General features: G+C 44.4%; 1 pseudogene; it reads right to left on the bottom strand.

Moving 5' to 3' along the window:
* Positions 1-22,941: 22,941 nt before the first annotated feature.
* On the bottom strand, positions 22,942-24,980 carry LOC101046436 (heterogeneous nuclear ribonucleoprotein R pseudogene; annotated as a pseudogene).
* Positions 24,981-25,421: the final 441 nt, after the last annotated feature.

Genomic DNA, 25,421 nt, shown 5'->3' with positions numbered 1-25,421 from the left:
TTTAGGATTTGTGTGTGTGTGAGTGTGTGTGTGTGTGTGTGCTCTTTCATGATTTCCTCATTCTCTGCATTGAGTATATGTGATTGTACTAATTGGAGAGGAACAGAATATTGTCCAAAGCTATTTTAAATTGTTCTAGTCCAGTGAAGGAAACCAAAATATCCCTCTCTAAAATCCAGGGAGTGGATGGCAGGATGGCAGTTTACAAATTAAAGGCCTCCCTGTTCTCCTCCTGCCTTTTCCACCTAAAGACAAAGGCCTTCCCAACACTCGCTTCTCAGCTGGGAGACAGCAGCACCCGAGGACCGAGGAGCAGACTTTACTCTTTCCATAAATGGATCCTCCCACATTTTCCTGCTTTTTGGAAGCCTAAAGATACTCTCTTCTTTGTCTTATCATTATAGGATTTATGGCTCTGCGTTAAAATACTACTTGAGCAAGGTTTCAAGGCTATTGCCTTGAGAGAGAAATGCTCTTGAACGAAGGCCCTCTCCTGTGTGATGGGTACAGTGCATGTCATAAACTTCTGCTGATTTTTCTCTTTTTAATCTGGCTTTTGTTTTCAGGGGGGCGTCTCAACTAAGAACCCATCAGGGAAAAAAAAGAAATTGTATTTTCTCCCCTACAGTATTATATTCAAAGAAAACAGCCAGCACCTTTAAGAAGAATTTCCTAATTGGATTCAGGCTAAGACGTTACCAGCAGTTTGCCTGAGGCCTGCCGGAAGCTGAGGGGTGTCCTTCTGTCACAAGGTCAAGAAGGGCTTCCTGACTGGGCGCAGGGGCTCATGCCTATAATCTCAACACTTTGGGACACCAAGACGGGCAGATTAGCCGAGCTCAGGAGTTCCAGACCAGGTTGGGAAACATGGCGAAACCCTGTCTCTACTAAAAATACAAAAAATTAGCCAGGCGTGGTGATGCCCGCCTTTAATCCCAGCTACTGGGAAGGCTGAGGCACGAGAATTGCTTGAATCCGGGAGACAGAGGTTGCAGTGAACCAAGATCGCACACTTCACTCAAGCCTGGGCGACAGAGTGAGACTCTGTCTCAAAAAAGGAACACAGATGGGCTCATTCAAGTGGAATCAGAAGGGACACAGATGGATTCCAGAGTTGTCTCCATCCTGGAGTCAAAAGAAGACATTTATGCAGCCAAAAAACATATGAAAAAAAGTTCATCATCACTGGTCATTAGAGAAATGCAAATCAAAACCACAATGTGATACCATCTCATGCCAGTTAGAATGGTGATTATTAAAAAATCAGGAAACAACAGATGCTAGAGAGGATGTGGAGAAATAGGAACGCTTTTACACTGTTGGTGGGAGTGTAAATTAGTTCAGCCATTGTGAAAGACACTGGTGATTCCTCAAGGATCTAGAACCAGAAATATTATTTGACCCAGCAATCCCATTATTGGGTATACACCTAAAGAATTAATAATCATTCTACTATAGAGACACGTGCACATGTATGTTCATTGCAGCACTGTTCTCAATAGCAAAGACTTGGAACCAACCCAAATGCCCATCAATGATAGACTGGATAAAGAAAATGTGGCATATATACACCATGGAATACTAAGCAGCCATAAAAAGGATGAGTTCAAGGCCTTTACAGGGACATACATGAATCTGGAAACTATCATTCTCAGCAAACTGACATGGAACGGAAAACCAAACACTCCATGTTCTCACTCATAAGTGGGAACTGAACAGTGAGAACGCATAGACACAGGGAGGTGAACATCACATTCTCAGACGTGTCAGGGGTGGGGGGCTATGGGAGGGATAGCATTAGGACAAATACCTAAAAGTAGGTGACAGGCTGATGGGTGCAGAAACAACCATGGTGCATGTATACCTATGTAACAAACCTGCACGTTCTGCACATATAGCCCAGAACTTAAGGTATAATAAAAAAATTTTTTTTTTTATTTAACAATGTTCACAAGCAAATGTGAGGTTGGCAATTCCAAGTGGTACAGGTTTCAGTGTGTGCAGGTCAAAAACCCTTTTTGGGCAAGGCCACGTTCCCCAATCCAAGGGACTCTGTGCCCATAAAATCCAATACACTGGTTTCCCCTAGAGCTGTGTGGTATGTCAGCCCAGGTCTTACAGTAGAACAGCTTGGACCACTCTTGACAAGGAAAGAATCCCTCTCAAAAACCTCCCAATAGACTTTCACATCTCATTGACAGGATGTGGCTCACTTACCCACTGCTGCCTCTAGGCGAGTGGACTACAATCCAGTATAATTGAGCAAATCAGGCTTGACAGACGTGGGGCTACTAGGGGTCCAGCCCCTTTCTGACGCACACAGCACCCCACAGCAGAAAGGGGGCAAGGGCCAGGGTCCCTAACAGCATCTGCCACACTTTGCTTCTGATCACCAGTTTCCAAAAAGATAGGTGTCCGTCATCAACTAGAGAGCTCTGTAGAGTCAGGAGCATGGACTCTGGGGAGCTGTGAGCCGCCCGCAGTCAACAGGAAAATGAATCCACAACGGTTGGAGAAAAGAGCTCACAACTGCCATTGGTTTCCCACAGTTAGGACCTGTGCTAGAGCCTCTCCTGCACGGGCTCAGGGCTGCCCCGGTGAGCTGGTAGACAGGAGGCATCTGTGGAAGTCACGTGGAAAGAGTGCTGGCCTTCCAACTGGATGGGCCCCAAGTCCTGGCTTTGCCATCCACTAGCTGTGCAACCTTAGTAATGTCACTCAACTTCTCTAGACTTCAGTTTCAAAATGGAGGGAATAATATCTACTTTATAAATTGCTATGAAGATTTTTTTCCCAGTCAGATGAAATCTCCAGCACAAAATAGGTTCTCATGCAATCATTCTTAAACACTGATGCTCTAATCATCACCTGAGAGTCTTGACCGGGCTCAGTGGCTCATGCCTGTATTCCCAGCATGTTGGGAGGCTGAGGCAGGGGGATCACTTGAGGCCAGGAGTTTGAGACCAGCCTGGTCAATATGGCGAAACCCTGTTTTTACTAAAAAATACAAAAATTGGCCGGGCGCGGTGGCTCAAGCCTGTAATCTCAGCACTTTGGGAGGCCGAGGCGGGTGGATCACAAGGTCGAGAGATCGAGACCATCCTGGTCAACATGGTGAAACCCCGTCTCTACTAAAAATACAAAAAATTAGCTGGGCATGGTGGTGCGTGCCTGTAATCCCAGCTACTCAGGAGGCTGGGGCAGGAGAATTGCTTGAACCCAGGAGGCGGAGGTTGCGGTGAGCCGAGATCGCGCCATTGCACTCCAACCTGGGTAACAAGAGCGAAACTCCGTCTCAAAAAAAAAAAAAAAAAAAAAAAAAATACAAAAATTAGCCAGTTGCGGTGGTGCACGCCTGTAATCCCAGCTACTTGAGAGGCTGAGGCACAAGAATCACCGGAACCCAGGAGGCGGAGGTTGCAGTGAGCCAAGATTATACCATTGCACTCCAGCCTGGGTAACAGAGAGAGACTTTGTCTCAAAAAAAAAAAAAAAAAGAAGGAGCCGGGCACGGTGGCTCAAGCCTGTAATCCCAGCACTTTGGGAGGCCGAGGCGGGTGGATCACGAGGTCGAGTGATCGAGACCATCCTGGTCAACATGGTGAAACCCCGTCTCTACTAAAAATACGAAAAACTAGCTGGGCATGGTGGCACATGCCTGTAATCCCAGCTACTCAGGAGGCTGAGGCAGGAGAATTGCCTGAGCCCAGGAGGCGGAGGTTGCGGTGAGCCGAGATTGCGCCATTGCACTCCAGCCTGGGTAACAAGAGCGAAACTCCGTCTCAAAAAAAAAAAAAAAAAAAAGAAGGATCACCTGAGAATCTATTTAAACATGCAGATGCCGGGGCTTCCCACCCCAGACATTCTGCTAGCCTGCATCGGGGTCCAGGAATCTGCATTTTTAACAAGGGCCTGCAGGTGATTCTGATGTAATTGCGGTAAACCACTGCTGCTGCTGTAATCAGGCGAAACCTGAGCGTGACGAATTTCTCATGCGACGAAGAAATTCATCTTAATTTTAATTATCTATCTATAATTAGCCTTGTTCCATTAAAAACAATTAAGTCTGCAGTGCTCGAGGTATGCGTGGCTCACTGGTAAATGCCGAAGTCCAGCAGCATTGTCCTTGCACAAATCCACCACGCACATGAACCTCACGTGGGGAGGGCCTTTGGCTGCAAAGGTTGAGGAAGAAAAGCAGCCTCCTCAACGTTTGCAGCCAAAATAAGACTCTTGCTAAAGTTACCAAAGCATCCCATTTCCGGCAGAGAACTTCCTTTCAACCTTTGGCCTGGATTAGTGAAGAGTCAAGTCCCAGCTGGCCCCATCATTCTGTTGGTCCAATTGACTTCCCGCCCAAGGAAAGGTAGAGTGCCCAGAAAAGCAGAGGTGAATCTCTCACTTCCCTCTCTTCAATAATTGGCTCTGCTGGTGGCCTCAGGAGGATGTAACACTATTTATTTCCTCTCTCCAGCCTCTTGGCCTCCAGCAGTAATAGCTGCTGCCTGTTATTGCAAAACTAGAATGGAAAACATTTTGCAGATGGTGTGACTTGGAACAAAAGAGCAGGAAAGAGAAGACACCCCCGCCCACCCCCGCCAGCATCTGAGAGTGAGAGGGTGTGTGAGGGTGACGGAAGGAGTAGAGGACAGAGGAAGGGTGTTTGGGAAGGAAGCTATCGTGGATTGCGAGAGGTTTGGGAAGGACAAGGCAGAAGACATGGCTGTGTTTGACTGTGTTCTGAACGCCATTGGGCGTAAGAAAGACTTGGCAGCAGTCAGGGTCAGAAGACTTGTGGTCAGGATGAGAGTGATCAGCTGTTCTTGTCCAAAAGAGCAAACCAAGGGCAAAATGAAATGAAATGAGATGAGATGGGATGGGAAGACCTTCGGGTCAAATCTAGTGTTTCCCAAAATCGGCCTGTCGTCAGGATCACTTGGAGTGCTGGTTAAGACATCAATTCCCAGGCACCACCCTGCCATTCTTCCCAGCAATTTGGATGATGGGGTGGATTTGGGAGCCACTGGTGTAGCGGTTCAGGGGCTCCTGGCTGATGGCATTACTTTGCGGCGATGGCATTACTTCTGTAGATTCTTCACAGTAGTTAATGGATTTTTCTACATTGCAATAATCACATTTGTAAAGCTCTGTGCTTCACAGCCAAGGCCACAGTAAGCTCTCCCTGGGTCCTATGACACTGACTTTTAGGGCCCCTACATCACATCAAAGACAAAAGCATATCCATGTTCCACCTTAAGTAGAATTTTATCATATTACTTTGAAAATTTTTTGTTGCTCTCAGTAACTCATTTAAGGTTAACAGTCATTGCTTGGAGATCATCTAGATACTCAGGAGTTTTTCCAAAGTGAAAGAAGTTTAATCCACAGATAATTTGCTAATGTAATGAAAGTTCCAAAAACCCTAAATTTAATAGTTGAATGAGTGGAACTATGATGTTTTATTTTTCAGATATTTTGTTAAATCCTCATTCATCTGGACTTTGAAGCTTTATTTGTATTTTCGGGTTTTGTTTTCTGTTTTAAGTCTCAGTCAGTCATTTCTGTGAGCCTGTGGACAAGTCCGAGGCACAAGACAGTTCCATCTAATGGGCCAGACATCTCTGCCAACAAAGACATTGTGAGATAATATCACTTAGAGGTGAGAAGCCCATTGGAGTTGATTTCAGAGGCCTGAGTCCTATGTCAAAAAAAAAAAAAAAGAAAAAAAGCTAGGCTTGAGAATGGAAACATCAAAGAATCAAAGACCCAGTGTAATCAAAAAGTAACAGATCAACAGAAAACTCCATGGGGCTCATGGTCCTTACCAAGATTCAGCCATTGTACTTGAATAAATTCTCCTGATATTATTGCAAGCCTTTGGTTAATTTCCAGAGTTTTGAAAAAGTTGGTTTTGACCATTTTTTTTTTACAGTGTTCTTGTTGCTTTCATGGAGACAGGAGTTTCAGAGGTCCTTGCACTGCCATACCAAAGTGTTTCTCAGCATTGCCTATTTTAGGCAATAAATAAGGCCAGGCATGGTGGCTCATGCCTATAATCCCAGCACTTTGGGAGGCTGAGGTTGGTGGATCACTTGAGGTCAGGAGTTCAATACCAGCCTGGCCAACATAGTGAAGCCTTGTCACTACAAAAAACACACACACAAAATTAGCCGGGCATGGTGGTGTGCGCCTGTAGTCCCAGTTACTCAGGAGGCTGAGGCAGGAGAATTGTTTGAACCCAGGAGGCAGAGGTTGCGGTGAGCTGAGATGGCGCCACTGCACTCCAGCCTATGTGACAGAGGGAGACTCTGTCTTAAAAAAAAAAAAAAAAAAAAAAAAAAATTATAAATAAATCTTGTCCTTTTAAGAGTGAGTTGGAAAAGTGGTCATGGAAATTAAATGATCATTGTATATAAAACAACTAATCTAATGGCTATAGCATGGTAAATGCTCGCCATTGAAGACAGCAGTTATTCTTTTTATATGATCATGAGTGCTCCCGGCTGGCCCTAAGCAGTTTAGTGGCAGAGTGGCCGAGCTGTAGAGCAGGGACGAGACCACCCATCTTCTGACTGACAGCCGATGCCTCTGAATGCACCGTCATGCCCCTGTGACCTCACCGCAAATGAGCCATGGTTTTCAGAGGCTCTTGTTGCCTCTTAAATATATCGTGCAATCTCCAGGTATAATCTTCAATATAATTTTAAGACATGACTCGCAAAACGTATAATAAATTGTGTAAGATAATTTAATTCCAGTGATCACACGCAGATAAGTGGAGACAGCCACGAGCAGAAAGCACATTCATGTTCGCCTGCTCCCAGTATTCACTCAAATGCAATCGACATTCCCTTGGAGCCACTCTTTCTGATGCCCTGATTCCTCACTCAGCCCTCTCACACCATGGAAGATGCATCTCCCCACCCTTGGAATCAAAAAGGCTTGCGACAGCCCACCCCAGCACTTCATGCGACGGCCCACCCTAGCACTTGAGCCCTCACTAGAACCATCAGGGTTGATTATGGCATTTTCCCGGCTCCCTTTGGACTTCGTCTTTCTTTCTGACTTTAAGGACAATGGGGCCTCTACAATAAGCAAAGGAAGAAACGTAGATAGGAAAATAGTACATTTTGAGTCAAGCAGAGCTAAATTCAAAGCTCAATTTTCCTATTTACTGGATATGTGATTTGGATTATCAAACCTCTCTGAGCCTCTGTCCCGCTAATCTACAAAACAGGAATAAAATCACCTTTTTTGGCTAGGCTATTGTGAGACGCTGAAATTCCATATGTCAAGAACCTGCTATTCAGCAGGTGCCCAGTTAGTAGCAGTGATCATCACCGTCACAGCCATGTGCTGACAGAGGCTATGGCGCTAGTGAGGAAAGAAGCCACTCACAGCTACCCTGAAAGTCCAGGCCTAGATTTGTGTATTTTGCTTCATTTTCCTCTCTCAAATCCAAACCTAATAAGCTCCGCTGCAGGCACAGAACCCTTTCCCATGTATTAAGTTGTTTCTTTCCCCGTCGTTTGTGAAGCCAAGAAAAGAAGACTTGATCCTTCCCGGCCCTGTTTGATTTTAACCCAGGAAAAGTTGACTTGGAAAGTTTGACATTTCCATTCTGCCTGGGGTGATTTTCGCCTTCAATTTCACTTTCCTGAGCCAAGAAAGAGCAAACCACAGAAAGACTTCATGTTTTTCTTCTTTTAATGAGCCCAAGGACAAGAATATGAAATATTTACTTATAAAGGGGGAAAGCAGGTGAAGAAATGTATGTGCAGCATGTCCGTGATCAGAGGCCCATCCTGGCTTCTCAAACTGAGAACTGCTCCACCCTGAGAGTTCCTGCAAGTACTGCCTTGATCCAGAATTGCCCTCTTCCCTTCTCCAACTCTGTATGTGAAAGCGTGGAAACAAATAAATTTAGAGAACAATGTTCAATCTTTCTGTGTAAACACATTACATACTTGCTCTGTTATTCTTTATTAAAATCCACTAGCTCTGGAATTTTGGTTCTCATGTACGTATTAACACAAAAAGACAAATATACAGTCCAAAACAGGAATCAGTAAATACGTTTTGAATGTTGGAATTAATCAAAGGCTTCCTGCAGGTAGAACTCCAGGAATCGACTGTCCTGAAAGTTACTTTTTTGTTGTTGTTACGACCAGTCAAGTGGACCACTGGGAATCAAAAAGGAAATGGAAGTTACCTAAAATTTCCAATTTGTTATTCATTTCTACATCATTCTTTTGTGAAATCTTGCAACATGTGAAGAGTATTTCTCCTAAAAGTTGAAGTATTCAAAGATGGAGCCTGCATATATTTATGACACAACTTGTTTCTCCTTAAAAAAAAAAATTAAAAATGCAAATGCATAAAACAGTTAAGCTGGGCAGTCCGTAGCCTACAGGACGTGGGACATAAAGTGTTTGACAGTCAATGCTCCTGCACTTCCGTCGCCAGGCAGAAGACTTCTTCCTGTCCTTAAATATTAAGTATCAAAGGGCCATATTTCTGCCCAATGAAGTACTCTTTTCAGGAAGTTACTCTTCCAGCCAAATGGAGAGCAACCGGACACCCTCCCAACCTATCCTGGGGCAAGACACAGATGGAGGGGGAGCCTGGCCAGAAAGAGAGAAAGGAACCTTTGCAGAAGGTACAGAATGAGTGGCAGACATTTCTCCAGAGCTTTTTGGGGGGAGCCAGACTCATGATTAAAATCAGGAGGCCAGGGCGGTGGTTCACTCCTGTAATCCCAGCACTTTGCAGGGCTGAGGCAGGCGGATACGAGGTCAAGAGATCCAGACCATCCTGGCCAACAGGTGAAACCCCATCTCTACTAAAAATGCAAAAATTAGCTGGGCGCAGTGGTACGTGCCTGTAGTCCCAGCTACTCAGGAGGCTGAGGCAGGAGAATCACTTGAATCTGGGAGGTGGAGTTTGCAGTGAGCCAAGGTTGAACCACTGCACTCCAGCTTGGGTGACAGAGACTCTGTCACAAAAAAAAAAAAAAAAAAAAAAAAAAAAAAAAAATTAGGAAAGACAGGTCAGGTGACAGGGCAAGACTTTGTCTCAAAACAATAAAAAATTTAGGAAAGACTGTGATTTGAAGCATGATGCCTGAGCAAGTATATTCTCTGAGACAGTGGTCCCCAACCTTTTGTCACCAGGGGCCAGTTTTGTGGAAGACTTGTTTTTCCACAGGGTGCATTGTGGGCTCAGTGGGTATGGTTTCCAGATGAGACTGTTCTACCTTAGATCATCAGGCATTAGATTCTCATAAAGGTCCACAACCCAGATCCTTCACATGCACAGTTCACAATAGGGTTCGCGCTCCTATGAGCATCTAATGCTGCCACTGGTCTGACGGGAGGCGGATCTCCAGTGGGGACGCTCGCTTGCCTGCCCCTCACCTCCTGCTGTACGGCCTGGTTCCTAACAGGCCATGGACTGGTACTGGTCCGTGGCCCTGAGATGGAGGACCCTTCCTCAAAGACAAAGAATAAAGACCCATCTCCAAGAAAGTAATCCCCCACACAGACCAGAAGAGAATGGAAGAGGCCAGAGGCACCTGCACAAAGCATGTGGCTGTGTACCTGCACACACAAATACACAAGACATTTTCACTGAATGAAAACCGTCTACTCTCTTAGCCATGCATGACCAAATCATCTCTTGCAGGAATAGTTCACATTTTTTAAAAAGCCCTCGAAGAACTGAAATCTCACAAGCACAGGGTAGAATTCAGTGGTCATCACACGTTGTGAGCAGTCAAGTGTTCTGTCCCATCTTCATTCATATCAGCTTGCCATAGTACAGGAGTAAATGTGTCATGAAAGGTTATTCTTCTATTAATTCTGGCAATCATTGTATTAACTACTCATTCAAGGTATATTGCAATACTGACCCACCATAAGCTTATCTTCAAATAACAAGGCAGCCTTGTGCTATGACAAGTGATACCTCATCAACACTTGCTATCAAGAATTGTTCATAACAGAATTTGGTTGAATATAAGGTCTGATCATCATAAGCTAAAAAATAAAGTAATTAAATTACCAGTCCCATATTTATGGAAAATAGAAGTTTTTATTAGTTTTAAATAAGTAAAACTATTATTAATAATATCTAATGTTTATTGAGCCCCTATTATGTACTAAGTAACTGACAGATGTTACCAATGTTAATCTTTACTAGAGCTTTGAGATGAGTACTGCTATTATCTCATTTCCTCATTAGGAAACTGAGCCTAAGAGAGGTTAAAGCTTACCGGTAAGAGACAGAGTTGACCCAAACAGCCTGAGAATTGAATCAGAACTCTTAAATGGAACCAGATAAGAACTTTGTTCTTTTTACTATTAAGTACAAAACAACATCATCCATCATATTAAATTCATGTTATTAATCTGAATTTTACTGTTTTTTTCTGGTTTTATCTAATTTATAGATTTATCTTGGTTTTATCATTGTATTAGATCTAGCAGTATAAGGACTCTGTATCTAGCTCAGTTTTGTTCACATTTAAGTAAAATAATAAAAAAGAATTTAGGTCACCATTGGATATCTATGAGAAATATTTCCTTTAAAAAGGAGTCTATACTTTGTTTTACAAATGTTAGTGTAAAATAAGAGAACTTCCCCTTCCTTAAAACAAACTTGTCTTCTGCCCAATATTGCATTTTGCGCACTAAAGAATATTTTACCTAGAGCTGATAATTTATCTGATTTCTCATTTTCATTTTGAAAGAGTCTTTTCTCCTGAGAGTTTAAGGAGCTGTGTGGAATATTTTCAATAAATTAATATGTTTCATTACAATATCAACATCTTAAGAGTTGAGAAGAGTTATTAAAATCACATTAACAATAGCATGGCTTTCCATATTATCTTTCCTCTCAATATTGAAAAATGCTTTCAGAGTCATTATCTCAATTATCTTCTTACATCCTGAGGAAGTAGGCAGTGGAAAATCTCTGTCACAACCTCACAAAGAATCTAAAGTACAGAGAACTTAAATAAAACGCACAAGAGAATTCATGTCAAGCAGTGAATTTTATATAGTCAATTACCTTTGGGCTCTAAATTAGATTTCACAACCCCGAGGGAACTCACATATTGATTCTGTGAAACCGTCAGATGAAGAGGTCCCTATCCCATGCATATGTGCTGTTCCCATGGTTAGATGGGGAAAGAGTTCGGGGAGATGGGTGATAGGATGCAGCCAGAGTCTGGTTTGGCTCTGAGGTTTAAAACTTACTAGTCTGGGCCGGGCGCAGTGGCTCACGCCTGTAATCCCAGCACTTTGGGAGGCCGAGGCAGGTGGATCACGAGGTCAAGACATCAAGACCATCCTGGTCAACATGGTGAAACCCCGTCTCTACTAAAAATACAAAAAATTAGCTGGGCATGGTGGCACATGTCTCTAATCCCAGCTACTCAGGAGGCTGAGGCAGGAGAATTGCCTGAACCCAGGAGGCGGAGGTTGCGGTGAGCTGAGATGGAGCCATTGCACTCCAGCCTGGGTAACAAGAGCGAAACTCCATCTCAAAAAAAAAAAAAAAAAAAAAATACTTACTAGTCTGAGACCTTGGGAAAATTACTTACCTTTTGTGGGTCTCAATTTCCTCATCTATAAAATGAGATAAGGAAACCTACCTATGAAATCATTTTGATATTAAATAAGATATTACATGCAAAGGGATTGGCACTGACTTCACATAGAGTATATGCTGAAAAAAATGGAAGTAATTACTGTCAGTACTAGCAATTGTGCTAACTTCTATTTTTTTTTTTTCTTTGAAAAGGAGTCTCACTCTGTCACCCAGGCTGGAGTGCAGTGGCGTGATCTTGGCTCACCGCAATCTCTGTCATCCAGATTCAAGCAATTCTCTTGCCTCCACCTCCCGAGTAGCTGAGACTATAGGCACGTAACACCATGCCCAGCTAATTTAGGTGTATTTTTACTAGAGACTTGGTTTTACCATGTTGGCCCAGCTGGTGTGAAACTCCTGACCTCAGGTGATCCACCCACGTTGGCCTCCCAAAGTACTGGGATTACAGGCATGAGCCACCACTCCCACGCACTAACTTCTATTTCTGCTCAGAAGCAATGCTGATTTTCTCTTCAAAGTGGGCCTCAGGCATTGACACTGCCAAGTCTTAGAAGAACTCCTGCTAAGATGAAGAGTAGAAGAACTGATACGGCCAAAAAATGAAATTAGGGGCAAAAAAATTCCCCTTACTATAGCATCAAAAAGAATGAAATACTTAAGAATAAACTTAACTAAGGAGGTGGAAGACTTGTACACTGAAAACTAGAAAACATTGATGAAAGAAATTAAAGAAGGCACAGATAAATGGAAAGACAACCCATGTCCATGGATTGAAAGAGTTACCATTGTCAAAAAGTCCATACTACCCACAATGATCTACAAATTCAATGTAATCCCTATCAGAATTCCAGCACATTTTCTACAAAAATAGGTAAAACTCTAAAGTGCACGTGGAAACATAAAAGACCCTGAATACCCCAATCAATCTTGAAAAATAACTCCAGCTGTGTTAGCTGGAGACATCGGACTTCCTAATTTCAAAATGTATTACAAAGTTCTGATAATTAAAACAGCATGGTATTGGCATAAACACAGACATGTCAAACATCAGACCAGAAATAAACTTATGCATGTGCAGTCAACTGCTCTTCAATGAGGGTGCCAAGAATCCACAATGGAGAAAGGATAGTCTCTTCAACAAATGGTGTTTTGTAAAGCTGTATATCCACGTGAAAACTGCACCCTTATCTTATACCATACACAAAGTCAGCTCAAATGGAATAAAAACTTAAATGTAAAACCCAAAACTGTAAAACTCCTAGAAGAAAGAGGAAAAGCTTTATGACATGGTCTTGGCAATGATTTCATGGATATGGCAACAAATGCAAACATAGACAAGTGGGAATACATCAGACTGGAAAGCTTCTGCACAGCAAAGGAAACAGTCAACAGAGTGAAGAAACAACTTGTTGAATGGGAGAAAATAATTGCAAACCATATCTGAAAAAGGGTTAATATCCAAAACATACAAGAGACTTCTACAACTCAACAGGGAAAAAAAAAAAAAACCCTAATAATGCAATTTTAAAATAGGCAAAAGATTTGAATAGACATTTCTACAAGGGAGAAATACAAATGGCCAACAGGCATATGAAAATATGTTCAATGCCACTAATCATCAGGGAAATGCAAATCAAAACCACAATGATATATCACCTCACACCTGTTAGAATGACTATTCTTTTTATAAAAAAGCTAAGAAGTGTTGGAGAGAATGTGAAGAAATTGGAAGCTTTGCATGCTGTTGGCAGGAATTAAAAAATTGTGCAGTCATTATGGAAAACAGTATAGAAGTGTATTAGTCTGTTTTCACACTGCTGATAAAGACATACCTGAGACAGGGAACAAAAAGAGGTTTAATTGGACTTATAGTTCCACATGGCTGTGGAGCCTCAGAATCATGGCAGAAGGTGAAAGGCACTTCTTACATGGTGGTGGCAAGAGAAAATGAGGAAGGAGCAAAAGGAGAAACCCTGATAAACCCATCAGATCTTGTGAGACTTATTCAATACTACAAGAACAGTATGGGGAAAGCCACCCCCATAATTCAAATTATCTACCACTGGGTCCCTCCCACAATACATGGGAATTATGGGAATACAATTCAGGATGAGATTTGGGTGGGGACACAGAGACAAACCATATCAGGAGGTTTTCAAAAAAATTAAAACTAGAACTACTGAATAATCTAGCAATTTAGTCTTTACCCAAAAAAATTAAAATCCAAGGCTCAAATATTGGCATTCCCATGTTCATTGCAGCACCACTCACAATAGCCAAGATGTGGAAACAACCTAAATGTACAACAAATGAATGGGTAAAGAAAACGTGGTGTGGACGTAAATGTAATACTATTCTGCCTTAGAAAAGAAGGAAATCCTGCAATGTGAGACAACATGGATGAGCCTTGGGAACGTGACGCTAAGTGAAATAAGCCAGACACAGAAAGACAAATACGGCATGATTCTACTTAAAGGAGGTATCAGAATAGTCAAATCCATAGGAACAAAGAGCAGAATGGTGGTTGTCAGGATCTAAGGGGAGGGGAAATGGGAAATTATTATTCAGTGGATATAGTTTCAGTTATACTAGATGAGTAAGTTCTAGAGGTCTGCTGTACAACACAGTCCCTGTAGTTAACAACACTGTATTGTGCACTTAAAAAATTAACAGGGCCAGATGCAGTGGCTCATGCCTGTAATCCCAGCACTTTGGGAGACCAAAGTAGGTGGATCACTTGAGGTCAGGAGTTCTAGACCAGTCTGGCCAACGTGGTGAAATCTTGTCTCTACTAAAAATACAAAAATTAGGTTGGCATGGTGGCACATGCCTGTAATCCCAGTTGCTAGGGAGGTTGAGGCAGGAAAATCACTTGAACCTAGAAGGCCGAGGTTGCAGTGAGCTGAGATCACACGCCACTGCGCTTTAGTCTGGAAGACAGAGGGAGACTTTGTCTCAAAAACAAAACAAAACAAAAAAAACAGGCTAGATCTTATGTTAAGTGTTCTTACCACAGTTTTCTTTTCAGCGGCAAAAAAAAAAAAAGAGAGAGAGAGAGAGGCAAAGGAAGGGAGTGCAGCAGCTATGAATAGAGATTATAGCTAATTACGGATTCTTGTTTAGCATACGTTCGGATTTAACTCATTATGGTCTATCCAATGGGATTTAGTCTCATATAAAAAGAAGTTCACAGGTAGAGCAGTTTCAGGCTAATTCAGCAACTCAAAAAAAAAAGTGCTTCGGTTTCTTCAAGGATCCAAGCTGTTTACATTTCTTCAGACTACCAGACTCAATAGATTTGTTTTGCCTCGGGCTACTTCCTGTCATATCGCAAGATGGTTGCCACATTCCAAGATCAAAAACAGCCATGGTTAAGTCCAGAGGAGGACAAAGATCTGTGTCTTTCTTTTCCCTCTATTTCCAAAGGAAGAGAAGAATACTTTCCAGAAGCCTCCAGATTTCCCCCAGTGTATCAATGGCCAGAAGAGGTCACATATTCCCTCCTAAGCCAGTCACTGAGACCACTATAATTGCCTAGGGTCATCAAGATTCTGCTTCTGTAACCACCCAAAGGGTTCACCTTGCCCACCGCCTAAACAGAGCCAATTCATCAAGGCAGGGGAATTGCAATAGAGAAAGAGTAATACACACACTGCCAGCTGTGCGGAAGACTGGAGTTTTATTATTACTCAAATCCATCTTCCTGATCATTTGGGGAGGAGAGGTTTTTGTTTTGTTTTGTTTTTTGTTTGGAGATGGAGTCTCACTCTGTTGCCCAGGCTGGAGTGCAGTGTCAAAATCTTGGATCACTACAACCTCTGCCTCCTGGGTTCAAGCTATTCTCCTGCCTCAGCCTCCCAAGTAGCTGGGACTATAGGTGTGTGCCACCACACCTGGCTAATTTTTTTTGTATTTTTAGTAGAGACAGGGTTTCACTGTGTTAGCCAGGATGGTCTCGATCTCCTGATCTTGTGATCCACCTGCCTCGGCCTCCCAAAATGCCGGGATTGCAGGTGTGAGATACTGCTCCCAGCCGGGGAGCAGAGTTCTTAAGGATAACTTGGTGGATTGGGGAAGGCTGTGAGCCAGGAGTGCTGATTGGTCAGAGATGAAATCACAAGGAGTTGAAATTGTTGTCTTGCGCTGAGTCAGTTCCAGGGTAGGGATCACAAGATCAGGTGAGCCAGTTTATTGATCGGGATGGTGCCAGCTGATCCATCAAGTGCAGGATCTGCAAAGTGTCTCCAGCACTGATTTAAGGAGCAGTTTAGGGAGGGTCAGAATCCTGTAGCCTCCAGCTGCACAACTCCTAAACCATCATTTCTAATCTTGTGGCTAATGTGAGTCCTACAAAGGCAATCTAGTCCCCAGGCAAGAAGGAGGGCTGCTTTGGGAAAGAGCTGTTTAAATAAACTATAAACTAAGTTTCTTCCAAAGTTAATTCAGCTTATGCCCATGAATGAACACAGACAGATTGGCGGTTAGAAGCAAGATGGAGTCTGTTAAGTCAGATCTCTTTCACTGTCTGAGTCATGTTTTTGCAAAGGCAGTTTCACTTCTAGGACAGAACATGGGAAGCACAGATAGGATAGAAACCTGGACAAGAGCAGGATTCTATTGGAAGGAGGAAGTCGGGTGGCTATTGGGTACACCACTAACAGTGTGTGCATTTATTGGATGCTTCCTGTTTTGAGACAGGAAGTGCTTTCTTGAAAGTGGATCTGTATGTCCATCACACATTGTAAGAAATGAGCACACATGATGTTGTGAGGGTAGACACGAGCACATCCTAACTATGCTCTGTGCCTCCGAGTTTCAGGAGCAAAATTTCTGAGTAAGGGCTCTTCCTCTAACCTGTGCAGTTATCGCAACCTCAAAGCATCAAAGGCTATGGTCAGAATTGGAGTGCAGATATTACAGGAAAGGGGTCCCGATCCAGACCCCAAGAGAGGGTTCTTGGATCTCATGCAAGAAAGAATTCAGGGTGAATCCATAGAGTAAAATGAAAGCAAGTTTATTAAGAAAGTAAAGGGGCCGGGTGTGGTGGCTCACACATGTAATCCCAGCACTTTGGGAGGCCAAGGTGGGCGGATTACCTGAGGTCAGGAATTTGAGACCAGCCTAGCCAATATGGTGAAACCCCATCTCTACTAAAAATACAAAAATTAGCAGGGCTTGGGGACGGGCTCCTGTAATCCCAGCTACACAGGAGGCCGAGGGAGGAGACCTGCTTGAACTCGGGAGATGGAGGTTGCAGTGAGCTGAGATCCCATCACTGCACTACAGCCTGGGTGACAGAGTGAGACTCCATCTCAAAAAAAAAAAAAAAAAAAAAAAAAGTAAAGGTAAAGGAATAAAAGAATTTAAAAAATGGCAACGGCCAGGTGCAGTGGCTCAAGCCTGTAATCCCAGCACTTTGGGAGGCCAAGGCGGGCGGATCACAAGGTCAAGAGATCAAGACCATCCTGGTCAACATGGTGAAACCCCGTCTCTACTAAAAAATACAAAAAATTAGCTGGGCATGGTGGCGTTTGCCTGTAATCCCAGCTACTCAGGAGGCTGAGGCAGGAGAATTGCTTGAACCCAGGAGGAGGAGATTGCGGTGAGCCGAGATTGTACCATTGCACTCCAGCCTGGGTAACAAGAGCGAAACTCCGTCTCAAAAAAAAAAAAAAAAAATGGCTACACCAGAAACAGAGCAGCCCCAAGGGCTGCTGGTTGCCCATTTTCATGGTTATTTCTCCATGACATGCTGAACAAGGGGTGAATTATTCATGTCTCCCCTTTTTAGCACAAGTAGGGTAACTTCCTGACGTTGCCATGGCATTTGTAAACTGTCCCGGCACTGGTGGGAGTGTAGCAGTGAGGACCACCGGAGATCATTCTCATGGCCATCTTGGTTTTGGTGGGATAGAGCCGGCTTCTTTACTGCAACCTGTTTTACTCAGCAAGGTCTTTATGACCTGCATTTTGTGCTGACGTCTTATCTCTTCCTGTGACTTAGAATATCTTCACTGTCGGAATGCAGCCCAGTAGGTCTCTGCCTCATTTTACACAGCCCCTATGCAAGATGAAATTGCTCTGGTTCACATGCCTCTGACAAGGGAGAAAATCTTCCTCTCAGCCGTCTCTTTCCTAGTGGCCCCTCTCTGCGACGTATTCCTGAGTGCTCATCACGCCTCCCTTCCTGGTGGGAAGAGAACACATCTGGGTTAGAAAAACACCAGCTGAGAGTTTGTAGACGTTTCTCTTTGAACATGTGGAACAGCAAAGACGACTGAGAGACTGCTGGGCATAATTTTAGAGTTTGTCTTATTTTCTCAAAGATTAAAGAAAGAAAAGGCCACTTTCCCACTATTGATTTTATTAGATTTAACTCACTCAGATTATACTGTGACAATGTCACTCACTAACTGAAGCTTGAATGTGAGAGATTTAAAAGCGATGGCTTGAAAGGAGTTCTTTTGCATCTTAAAAGAAACCATGACTTCAGAATGATTTTGATTTTCCATTCCTACAAAGGAAGACACGAAGCTAAATGCTTTTAATCCTAAAAGTGCACTTTCAGAATTTCTGGGATCTCGGTTGCAAGGCAGAAGTGGAGAATTACCCACTGGATGCCTCTCCGGGACTCACACCTGTCTCCTCAGACTTTGATCTTCTTGGACACTGCTGGAGAGGCGGAGACAGGAGAGCTGCTGTGATGGATCAGACCACAGGGTTTTCCTTCGAAACCAGACTCTGTTTCAAATGTGTCCTTTGAAATGAGACACAACATCAGCTGACTAACAAGATGTTTGCCAGTAATCACAGCTGATGACAGTAAATGTCAGGCTCCCAACACAATTTCTATTTTATTTCATTAATGTCATCCTCAGTGGTGTGCTTGAAAGGGTTAAATTAGCCAGATATGGTGGTCACACCAGTAATCCCTACACTTTGGGAGGCCAAGGTGGGTGGATCACTTGAGGTCAGGAGTTCAAGGCCAGCCTAGGCAACATGGTGAAACCTCGTCTCTCCAAAAAAATGCAAAAATTGGCTGGGGATGGTGGTGAGTGCCTATAGTCCCAGTTACTTGGGGGTCTGAGGCAAGAGGATCCCTTGAACCCAGGAGGTGGAGGTTGCAGTGAGCTGAGAGGGGGCCACTGCACTCCAGCCTGGACGACAGATTGAGAGTCTGCCGAAAGGAGAAAGAAGGAAAGAAAAAAAGAAAGAGAGACAGAGAGAGAGGGAGGGAGGGAGAGTGGGGGGGGGGGAGAAACAAAGGGTTAAATTGGAAAATGTACGTCTCAGTGCTTTGTAAATTGCAAAGCTCTGCATAAGGTCTATTCTCTGTCTTTATTAAGTTGCAACCTGATGTGCCATATCTGGGGACAATAACTCCTTCATCGCTCCAGGCACAGAGCTCTGGATTGGGGTCCTGGCTTCTGCTTCTCCAAGATTATCCAAATGTCCTGCTCCTTGAAGGTGGACTTTGAGGACTGGCATCCCTTGTGTACCACAGAGCTTCTGATGCAGCACGCAGCCAGCAAGAGAATACGCGCTGAAAACCAAGCCCGGAGAGGCACGCGGATCCCCAGGAGGCAGCAGAGCCAAATACGCGGCGAAGGATCTGATTCCGGCCAGCAGAGGGAGCGAGAGAAAGCTGGGCATCTCGGCAGCAAAGCAGGTTGTGCCAACATGAGGCGGAGGGCCAGGTCGCCAGCCGCGGCGGGGAGAGGACGCGCGGAGAATCCAGCGATTCTGACAGCCTTTCCCTTGGACCTTCGCTGTAGGGCGCGTGTTGCACCATCGCACGTCTCCGCACTGAATTCCACCCCTCCCCGCATCAGGAGGAGCTGGCAGTTCAGTTAGTCACCTAGATGATGCTGCCTCTCTAGTAAAACTCGGGAGGATTAAAATAACAATAAACAAATGAGGGAGGGAGTCCAGAAACGTGGACTAGGAAGGATGACCCAGAGGCCGCTTCAGCATTAGAAAACACTCCGTGGTTCTAAGAGTCCCTAAGTGCTCGGCAGCCACTTTCTCACTTGAGCTCCACACTCTTCCTATGAGGTGGCTACTTGTGGAGCGAACGCCGTGTCTAAGTCACCGCGGATGGAAAGGCAGCACCAGGATTCTAACTCAGGATCTTGAGGCCTTATCCGTGTCACCGGACACGCTCATTCACTCAACCCACCCTCACTGACGGCCGGTCCATTCTCATGCCAGGCACACAGAGGGGAAGGACACGGCCCTCCTCTCCTTCAAGAGCTCATTCCCCAAAGAAGCGTGGACACTAATAAACAGTCACAGTTTGGTATGACATGGCCCTGACGGAGAAGAGTCACCCAATGCAAACTGGATGTACCAGTGAACATTTCCAGGAGGAGGTGACAGGAGTAGCCCTCTGATGGCCTCAGTGACACCGTTCATTTTACCACTATGTGCCAGAAAATTGCCATAATCTACAGTGAACACAGATGTGCGTGGGGCGCCCTCCACCACTTTGCAATGCCCGCCTGCACAGCCGTACTGGGAAGCTTGCAGATGAACCAAGCTTTGACTAGAAGGAGCTGGCAGTCAAAGAAGGGAATGGGGTTGGGGCTGGCATCGGGTGCAGGGATTCCAGGCGAAGGGGAAGGCCCCATGGCTGGAACATAATTCTCAGGAGGAATGGTAACATGAAGACTGAGAAGCAGATGGGGTGGGGGGCGCCAGGAGTTCAAGACCAGCCTCGGCAACATAGCAAGACCTTGTCTCCACAAAAGAAATGAAAAATTAGCCAGCTGTGGTGGTGCGTATCAGTCCCAGCTACTCAGGAGGCTGAGGTGGGAGGCTCCCTTGAGCTCAGGAGTTCGAAGTTACCGTGAGCTATCATCGCACCACTGCACTCCAGCCTCCCGGGTCTTCAGAGCAAGACCCTGTCTCAAAAAAAAAAAAAAAAAGAGAGAGAGAGAGAAATGAAGAAGGAAGGAAGGAGAAAAAAGAGCAAGAGAGACAGAAAGAGAGAGAGAAAGAAAAGAAAAAGAGAGAGGGAGAGAGAGGGAGGGAGGGAGGGAGGAAAGGAAAGAAGGAAGACAGGAAGGAAGGAAAAGAAAAAAAGAAGCAAATGGGACCAGGTCACCTAAAAGGCCTTTTCTACCACGTCAAGGAGCATAGATGCTATATGGAATGCTAGGAGGGTGTTTGGGAGAATATCGTACAAGGAAATGGCTAAATCATAAATGTGATTTCAGAAATACCATTACCCTAGCAGCGTGGAGAATGGATTCAAGTCCAGCAAGCGTGGGGACAGGAGAGCAGTGAGGAGCTTCCTGATGATCCCAAAGCGAAATGACAAGGGCCTGAGGAAAAGGCAGTCCTGGTGGGGGCAGAAGAAGGGAAGGCTTCTGGAGTCACGCAGGAAGAACAGGTCAGATCTGCTGACTAAACGATGGTAAGTAAGTGGGAGAGGTCGGGGTAAGGACGACCGAAAGCTCTAGCTGGGGTCACTGGGCACATGGTGACACCCTGTGCCCTGGATAAGCCCCATGAGGGGTGGGACTGTGGCTGAGTCACAGCTGCATTATCAGCACGTGGTGTAGTGACTAGCAGGTAATGTGTCTGAGAAATATTTATGGGGTGAACGCTAGCGTGGATGCCTGCGTGAGCAAGACAGATAGGGATGATGGAACCTGCTGAGAGATGGTCACGGGAAGCTGTGCAGCAGGAAGTTGCACAGATAAGACCTGAGTTTAACAGGGAGACCTGAACTGAAGGCAGGGATCTGGGAAGCGTGAGCAATCACATTCTGAGGAAGGACAGTGAAACGAGACCTCATGGCCAGATCCTGAAAAACGCCAATGGCCGAAGGGCCGCCAGAGGAAGTTGTGCCCTCAGAGAATGTTTGAAATCATGGCAAGGAAAAATAATGGTGTTGACAGTTTCAAGAGAGGAGCCCCTGGGAGGCCAGGTAGAATAAGGACTGAAATTTACCCACTGAATTTAGCAACCAGGATGTCAGAAGTCACGTGGCTCTGGCTGGTAGGAATTCTGAGATCACACAGGCTGTGGGCAGGGGAGCATGGCATTTAGCTGAAGCCATGCTCATATGGGGCCTGAGAGCCAAAGCAGGCTGTGACACACTGGAGCTGGCCCTGATGGGCTCAGGACCACCAATGGTTGAATTTTCAGGAAATTTGCAAGACGCTTGTGAAACACGGCCGTTATTAAAAATTAAATGGGCCAGGCACAGTGATTCACAGCTGTAATCCCAACACTTTGGGAGGCTGAGGCTGATGGATCACTTGAGGTCAGGAGTTTAAGGCCAGCCTGGGCAACATGATGAAATCCTCTGTCTACTAAAAATACAAAAATTAGCCGGGCATGGTGGCAGGCACCTACAGTCCCAGCTACTCAGGAGGCTGAGGCAGGAGAATCACTTGAACCCAGGAGGCAGAGGTTGTAGTGAGCCAAGAGCCCATCACTGCACTCCGCCTGGGTGACAGAGTGAGACTCTGTCTAAAAAAATAAAAAATAAAATCCAGGCGTGGTTGCATGCTCCCAGTTTCAGCTACTTAAGGGGCTAAGGTGTGAGCTTTGCTTGAGCCCAGGTGGTTGAGGCTGAAGTGAGCCATGATCATGCCACTTCACTCTAGCCTGGGTGACAGAGTAAGAACCTATCTCTAAATAAATAGAAAAAAGAAAAAGAAATAAAAATTAAATGATATAAATTTACAAATTGAATAGACTATACTAAAAACGAAAGTAATAAACACTTAAAGCTTATCACTTCCTAATGATTTAGACTTTACTTTTTTTTTTGAATAGATTTTTTAGTTTTATTGAAATCTTACATGAACAAGAAATTGGAAATACAATCACATCAAAGAACAAATTGTCACGGCTTTTGACGTTTAAGCCAAATAAATTTTGTAGGGCAGATTTCAAAAGGGTGTGAAGTTATAACGATTTAAAAACACAGTTAACCTACTTCTAGAAATGCAAAACATACAATCATAGGTTATTTTCAATACAAGAAAACTTAAATTTGTTTGCTTTAATTTCTTAAAACTACTAAGACAAAGCACTAGCTCGTATTTTTATTTACAGCATACTCCATACTCCTATGTAATCTATTCCAAATCCAAAAAAAGGAAACTGTCCAAAACCAAAGGTTCTGCAAAATCATGATTTAACAGTGTGCCCAGCTGGCTTTGAAGCTAAAATGAAGCCTGAAACGATAAAAGCATTGTAATCCCCAGAATAAGGGAACTCTGCAAGCCCAATAATGTCCAAGAGCATTTATGAAAAGAGGAAAAATAAGAAGACTTAAATATATACACAATAGTGATTTCTTCAGCCCAATACAAATGGCAGCAAATCGCTACTTAAAGATGAAACAGTTAAGCCAATTTTTATTTTTTTGAAGAATGTAGATCTAGAGCCAATCGTATCTTGCCAGTATCATTTTCAAGCCCTTCATTGTCTACTTCCACTGTTGCCCATAAGTATCCTGATAAAATTCCTGGTAGTCATTATTGTAACCATAGTTACCAGAATAGTCACCACCTTGCTGAAGCGGCTGCTGAGCGATGGGTTGGGAACCCCAGTTCTGTTGGTTGTTGGTCTGACGACGCTTGGAATCAGGCTGGTTGTACCCATCTGCCTTTCTCTTGCCTCCTACATTGCCCCCACGATTGCCCCGAGATCCACGGGAACCACAGCCTCTCTGCTGTTGTGCGGGACCCCCTCTGCCACCCCTAGAGCCTCTTGGTGGTCCCAAAGGTGCCCCCCTCTGTGAATAGCCAGCTCTACCTCTCGGAGGTGGTGCTCCCCTCCCCCTTGGTGGTGGTGGAGCACCTCGCCCTCCCCTTCCTCCTCCTCTTCCTCTTACTGCATAGCCATCATCATAGCCGTGGTAGGGATCTTCATGGCCTCCACGATAGTCGTGATAATCATAACCATAGTAATCATCATAGTAATCTTCATAGCCATAGTAATCTGGGGGGTAGCCATATCCACCTCTCCCCCCAACCACGACCCCGACCTCTAATTGGAGGTGGCATTCGAGGAGGAGGGTGGTAGTAATAATCTTCATACGCAGTGCTTCTGGAGGCCTGTCTAGCAGCTTGACGCTCTTTCCTTTTGTTGTCCGGTGGCTTGGCTAAGACTATTTCCATTTCTCCCCCTTCTATTTCTTTGCCATTCATTTCATCCATAGCCTTAACGGCTGCTCCTCTGTCTTCAAAATGAACGAACGCATCATCTTTCAACGTCTTCACTCTTTCAAGTTTTCCAAATTCAGAAAATGACTTTTCCAATATTTCTTCTGTCACTGTAGTAGCCAAATTTCTCACAAACAAAACTTTTACCTTAGCCATGACTTCTGGATCTGGTTCTTCCACAGGGTCAGCCCATTCAACTGTAACTACATTTCCCCATACTTTTACTTTTCCACTCATCAGCCGGCCTCTGGCTTGTGCTGCTGACTTGTGATCCTCATATTCAAGGAAGCAGAACCCCGATTCTTCTTTTTGTCATCGGGTTGATGATAGAGAATAACGTCCACCAAACCCTCTGTGACTTTACTGAATTCTTCCAGAATGTTTTCTTTAGTCTTATTCTTCGGAATGGATGCAACAAAAAAGTCTGCTGTTTGCCACAGAAATGCACACTCCAAGGTGTTTACCAGGGCGAATTTCATAGCTGCCACACAGTTTCACAGCTTCCTGTGCAGCTTCCTTTCCACAGAAGGTGATAAATGCATACCCTCTATTCTGACCAGACAGTGGATCCATCATAAGATGTAGATCCCAAATGGGTCCAGCCTTCTCAAAAAGGGGCTGATTACTCATCCTCATATAAATCTCTTGGTATTTTACCTACAAACACCTCTGTCCCGATTCCCGGTTGCATGCCAGAGTACACACTGTCTGGTGGAGGCCCACCATACTTCTTCTGTCCTGTGGTTACATCCAGAGTATAACCAGTTCTCTCAAGCAAGGCCTTGATCTTCGCTTCATCAGGTCCCTTTGTGGACTCTTGCACCTTGCTCCCCTGTTTCTCTCTCTGCCTGTAGGTCTTCATAACTCCACATAAAAATGCACTTTTGTTCTGAACATGTGATAAGTCACTTTCCTTGAACTGCTGTAGTACAGACAGAGCTCCTTCTTCATTAAATTCCCTGAGAGCATCAATTGCTCGTTCATCAAGATCGACATAAGCTACCAATCCTGCCTGAAATATTTCAAGTCTTTCTGCCACCTTCCGTGGGAGGCCTGCCTCTATCAGTGTCTTGTAGTGTTCTGTGTGAGTTACACTGGAAGTATCCATTGGTTCTTCCTCTTCTTTTAACTGTACCGCATTACCATTCACCTGATTAGCCATTTTATTATGCAGGGCAGAGCGGGTCCGTGAGAATCAGCGCGAGGCGCTTTGAAAACAACTAGAAACGGTGCGCGCGCTACCCCCTCCCCCGCCCTCTTTTTTTTTTTTTTTTTTTTTTTTTTTTTTTTTTTTTTTTTTTTTTTTAGATGGAATCTTCTATCGCCAGGCTGGAGCACAGTGGCGCAATCTCAGCTCACTACCACCTCTGCCTCCTGGGTTCAAGCAATTCCCCAGCCTCAGCCTCCGGAGTAGCTGGGACTACAGGTGTGCAACACCATGCCCTGTTAATTGTTTGTATTTTTTTTTTAGTAGATACGAAGTTTCAACATGTTGGCCAAGTTGGTCTCAATCTCCTGACCTCTTGATCCACTGGCCGTGGCTTCCCAAGGTGCTGGGATTACAGGCGTGAGCCACTGCACCCGGCCCGTGGAGGTTATTTCCATCTATCTGTATGTCTG

The sequence above is a fragment of the Saimiri boliviensis genome, chromosome 4 (assembly GCF_048565385.1).
Source record: "Saimiri boliviensis isolate mSaiBol1 chromosome 4, mSaiBol1.pri, whole genome shotgun sequence".
Taxonomy (NCBI): domain Eukaryota; kingdom Metazoa; phylum Chordata; class Mammalia; order Primates; family Cebidae; genus Saimiri; species Saimiri boliviensis.
Note: the sequence above shows the minus strand (reverse complement) of the source record. Positions and strands in the feature narration are given on the sequence as shown.